Raw genomic sequence first — 6,000 nt, forward strand, 5'->3', positions numbered from 1 at the left:
TTTAAGGTACGTACCAAGGGGGCATTGCGCGCGTAATCAGTTCTATGGATTTCACAATAGAACGGCAAAATGTTACGCAAGACTCGCTGAGGGATGTTGAAATTTATGCGACCTAAGAGAAAAGGACAATCAACACTACCATTAATAATATTAAAAACAAAAGTCAGGGAAAGTACAGAACGCCTCGTTTCCAATGACTTAAGGTTAAGCAAAAGCAAACGACTACTGTACGGTGGTATAGGATCCGAAAAGTTTAAGGACCGCAATGCGAACTTAAGAAACACCTTTTGAACACGTTCTAACCTATTTATAAAAGTTTTGTGGAATGGCCTCCAAATATATGTAGCATATTCCAAAATGGGACGAACAAAAGATGAGTATAGTAATTTAATAGTATAGGGATCAGAGAATTTTACACAGTTCCGCCTCACGAAACCCAAAACAGAGAAGGATTTAGAAATCACAAGATTAATATGCCTACTAAAAGAAAAATTTGAAGTAAAAATGACGCCAAGATCTTTGGCCTCGGCAACAGAGTCTAGCGAAGACTCCGCGATTGTATAACTCGTTGATAAAGGACTATGAATTTTTGCAAAAGTTACTTTAAAGCACTTTTTAATATTTAAAGAGAGGCGTGATTTTATGCACCAAAGATTGAGATTATTAATGTCGGCCTGAAGCAAAGTAGCATCACTTTCGTTTCTGATCATTGAAAATACTTTCAGGTCATCGGCATATAGCAAAAAATTTGCGAATGAAAAACATGAGCTAATGTCATTTATGAATAATATAAAAAGTAAAGGACCTAAAATACTTCCCTGGGGTACCCCAGAGGAGGCAAGGAATGCATCTGACGAAATGTCATCTATCGAGACAACACAGCGCCTGTTGATCAAGTAGGATTTAATCCACTTCAAAAAAACAGAATGGAAGCCAAGATATGCTAACTTATTAAGTAAAATCGAATGAGAGACTCTATCAAAGGCTTTACTAAAGTCCGTATAAATACAGTCAACCTGGAAACCTGCAGAAAGAGACGTCATACAGTATTCACAAAATACAGCTAGGTTAGACACAGTAGATCGATTGGAAACAAAACCATGTTGGTTAGGCAGGATTAAACTTTTAGTGATAAAATACATTTTTTCTTTGACTATAGATTCAAAAAGTTTCGATACAGTTGACAGTTTAGAAATGGGCCTGTAATTGCGAACATTATTTTTATTCCCACTCTTAAGTATAGGGTTAATAGAAGTAATTTTCCAATCCTCGATAAAGACACCCGACGCAAGAGACAAATTAAAAATACGATGTAGAGGTAGAATTAGAGCGGGACAGTTCTTGAGGAGAAGAGCAGAAAACCCATCAACATCCGCTTTCGTAGACGGTTTCAGCTTAGAAATGCCAGCTTCCACGTCATCAAGGGACAGAGTTAGAGTCCCAAAACTGAACTCCGTAGCTGAATCGTGGTTTATATCAGGCCAGGAATTACCATCATCACAGACATAGTTGGCACTAAAAAATTCAGCGAAGAGACTCGCCACCTCAGTAGGGCCACTAGCACATTTATCGTCCAAAAAGACAGTCGAAGGAATGCAAGAGCCACATTTCTTAGACTTTATGAACTGGCAAAAAGCTTTTGGATTAGATTTCTGATATTTATCAAAGAAAATCTGATTTCCTGTAACTTTAAACTTCTTGAAGAATTTATTCCTAAGGTTCTTTAACTTTTTTAACTCCCGATTATACCATGGTAGCTTATGTGGTTTATTTTTCAAAATAGGCACATTACTGAGCAATTCGGTAGCTGCTGGGATCGAAATGGCCTACAGCCAAAATTTACTAGGCATCGATGACAACGTACAAGAATGCGCCAAACCTAGCAGATGTTTGTCAAAAAGATGAACGACCTTTTTGATGAGCAAAACTGCGAAAATTTAAATTCGATAAATCCAATGATATGTTTGCCCAGCACCAAAGTGTACAGCAAATTTTTCTAAGTAAATTTTGTCAAGACGACTTAGAAAATTTTTTTATTAGAGAAAGAGCTAGCCGAGGTACAAGTACCAATGTTACACCTCACGAAATCCGATATATAGCTGCTACATCAATTTCAATTAATATTTTGCGTGAAAAATTGGTTAATAAANGCAATAAAACGGGGTGACACAGGGAAAATCTCAAGGCTAGATACACATTTGGAGTTTTTGCGGTCAATGACGCTCAATGCCACCCGAATGAAATGCAGTGAACGCTTAGGTATAACAATAAAGTCCATGCTAATGCTTTTGAAAGAGCTATTTGCCCAGCACCAAAGTGTACAGCAAATTTTTCTAAGTAAATTTTGTCAAGACGACTTAGAAAATTTTTTTATTAGAGAAAGAGCTAGCCGAGGTACAAGTACCAATGTTACACCTCACGAAATCCGATATATAGCTGCTACATCAATTTCAATTAATATTTTGCGTGAAAAATTGGTTAATAAAGGGTAGATTGCGATGAAGACGATCTAAATTTAGAAAATAATTTAAACCCCACATATCGTTATGTCGAAGAACGGGAAACGTCAAATGAGCGACTCGTCATTGAAGAAGTAGAAATTCCAGGCGAGAATAATGCTGACGTTCAGGTGCAGCGGTGTTTGACTGGTTATGCGATTGACCAGCTTAAATGCGAAAAGTGCACCAGCATCTTGATGAAGGCACATGACGATGTATTACTAGACTCCGAAGCACTGATAAAAGCCGCAAAAATCTTTAGGGACGACTGTAGTTTGAAAGTTGTCAATCCTCAAGACTCCGTTTTCGAGGTGTGCCGATATCAGATGGTGTGGTACCGTCAACTATTCTCAAAATACGCTCATTTAACAGATCTCCGACCTCGGATGTTGTCAGCTATCATAGAAAAAACCGATCAAGTTTTTCCACTGTGGTGCTTAGAAGCTGGCGACTATTTAGACCATCGCTTAAAACTTGTAGAAATTTGTATAACCAATCTTTTATTTAAAAACGCAAATTGGGCGTTGAGGGAGGAAGTTGAAAGTCAGAGGCGGGATAACATTTTGTTCGATCTTCATTATCACGATCCCTCAGAGTAGAGGCAAAGTTACTAAACGTACGTTACCTCTATATCTTTTTTAAAATGTTTATACATTTTATATTTTTTTTTTCAATTTAATATCGGATTTTTCCAAATGTTTTCGTCTGTTTTAGTTAGCTGCTTTTGTAAGCAACCTGCTAGCTGCATGTCGTAAGGTTTCTATGCTTGCATCAACTACTTCGTGAGAAGTGTAAACTACTTCGCGAGAAGTTTCAACTACTTCGTGGCCTGTGCGCCAACTACTTCGTGAGAAGTGTCAACTACTTCGCGAAAAGTGCCAACTATTTCGTGAGAAGTTTCAACTACTTCGTGGTCTGTGCGCCAACTACTTCGTGGGAAGTGTCAACTACTTCGCGAAAATTGTCAACTACTGCATGAGAAGTGTCAACTACTTCGTGAGAAGTTTCAACTACTTCGTGGCCTGTGCGTCAACTACTTCGTTTAGAAGTGTCAAATCCTTCGGGCAAAGTGTCAAGAGCTTAAGCTTTGTTACGTCGCTGTCCCGTACTCAATAGTTCTATGTACCATGATTTAGGCTTTTTAGGATTTTTTGCCATAACAATAAAATTGTCATATTTTAGGCGCAGTAGTAGCGGAAATAGGGGCGTAAATTTATGTATGCACATACAAAAATTTGGTAACTTTTCCTTAAAGATTTTAGTATCAAAAATTTTAAGCGAGTGGCAACCGGTCTGGCAAAGCGCTTTTTCACCTCAGCCAAGCGTGAGTAGTTGGCAGAGTTGCCGTTTTCTCGTTTTGGTGCTGTACCGATGTACGATGTACGGAAGAAAAGAGCCGCATTCCACATGCCGCGAACCGCTTTATTTGCACTGAAATTCAAAATACTTTCAATAAAATCACCGTTTTTCACATTTTTTTGTATTAATTTTCTGTATGAATCATAATTTTTTTACTTTTAATTGAGAAATTATATTGCCGACGCTGGCTGGACCAAGGCACATAAATACAGGTAGAAGCCAAAATGACGCTGCTCTCATGAGAACCAAACCTTTAAACTTCAACTTGGTTTTCTTTTATTTCCTATATTTCGTTACGCTTTAAATGTCATGTCGTTTTTTTTTTTTAATGTTCTTTAAAAACAAATTTTAATTAACATTTGAATTTTTGTAGTGTTGTGCGGCTTATACATAGTGTATGTGTTAAAAATGCAACACCTGAAGCCAGTAACACCACCTTCACAATATATACAGTAAGGGCCGGTTGTTCAATGTCTGGTTATCACTACTTGCCGGTTAAACATCATTATCGACGATTTCGACAGCATGCATATAACATGTGATCGATAAAGCAGTCGTTGTATCTAACCGGAGCTTCTACTTCCGATTTGTGCTAAACAGACTGCTTTTACACAGTTCAAGTATTGAATTCAATTCTGCTCGCTTGTGGAAGAGAGGGGGTGAGAAGAAAAGGGACGAGTGAACATCAGTGTTGGCATTTTTGGTACAATTGTACTTTTTTATACAATTTTATTTACAATATACGCAGTACTTTTTAGTACAATTTTATTATGAGTACTTTCCTACTACGCAGTACTTTTTAGTACAATTTTATTATGAGTACTATAAATAAATATATAGCTCTGAAAATTCACTGCGGGACATTTTTTTATTCTCTTTTTGTCTTCGCCTTCTCGTTTTTGCCTTTGTAAGTTTTGAAAAAAGGTTTTGAACGACCCATTATAACACAGCATAAGGTGTGCTATCAACTTCGCATTCCTAGGCAAGTTTTGAAAGAATATTTTCGATACCAAATCTTATTGAAACAAAATTTCGAAATCAGCTTCATATAGAAACGGTGTCATCGTTAATTAAGAAAGAGATGTTCTTAAATATCACAACTTTGCGGCACTCACCTATTGACTAGATTTGAGTATTTATTTTATTACTTTTTAATTTTAATAATTTGTTTATAAAAACATAGTTTATTCCGTAACAAAAACTGTATGAAAATAAGTTTAAATCTTTCAGCAACATTAAAAAATCTACAAACTTTCGTAAAAATGTTGAGCTCTCTATTTCAATTTTTTTTTATATTTTGCAGTTTTTTAACTCATTCAACTTTAGTTTGCACATTGCACTTTATTTAAATTGATCGGGCTAGAAAACTGCATACTCAAAACATGTAGGAAATCTAATTAAAAGGCTCGAAATTTTTACGAAAGTTTGTTGATTTTTTAATGTTGCGCAAAGATTGAAACTTGGATTTATACGGGTTTAGTCAAAGTATTAATACCATCAAATCATTGGTCTTGAAGGGAATCTATGTATGCATGTACTAAGAAAATATATCAGCAAATTAAAAAAAAGAGAATGAGCAAGAATTGCTTTCAAGTACTAGAATCATGTAAATCGGGTGTAATAAATACGCAGTTTTTTTCACCAATTGGTCCCCGAGGAGTACTTTTGGGTTGTGTGCAGCGTTTTCGTTTTTCGCGCACGGCAACACTTAAGCTGATGCCAGATAAAACTTTGTAGCTTTGCGTGACATTTATAACTTCATGAACCAAAAATACAAGATCACCTAATCAAAGAAGCAAGAAAAAAGTATATTTCTGAGTGTTTTTGACATCTGCCTAAGAATGAAAACAAACAAAGAAAACGAAAAAGGCGCGGTGATTGAGTGCGATTAAATTGGTATTTATTATAAAATATACAAAGTGAAACTTGATGACAATTAGCAAAAAAAGTTCATAAAATATGGTTTTCATGATTGAAAGTGTTTTACAATCGCATATCATTACCACGGGTCGATTTTTCAATGCCAACGTTCTGGCCACAAACGTGCACCCACTTTTCACGCAAATTTACGCCTTTTGGCAAACCAAACATACGCACAAACTTGTTCCGATCACACAGCACTTTATTTTATATCATAAATATG

Source organism: Rhagoletis zephyria, unplaced genomic scaffold, assembly GCF_001687245.7.
Source record: "Rhagoletis zephyria isolate East Lansing unplaced genomic scaffold, Rhagoletis_zephyria_1.1 Rzeph_scaffold_01628, whole genome shotgun sequence".
In the NCBI taxonomy this organism is placed as follows: domain Eukaryota; kingdom Metazoa; phylum Arthropoda; class Insecta; order Diptera; family Tephritidae; genus Rhagoletis; species Rhagoletis zephyria.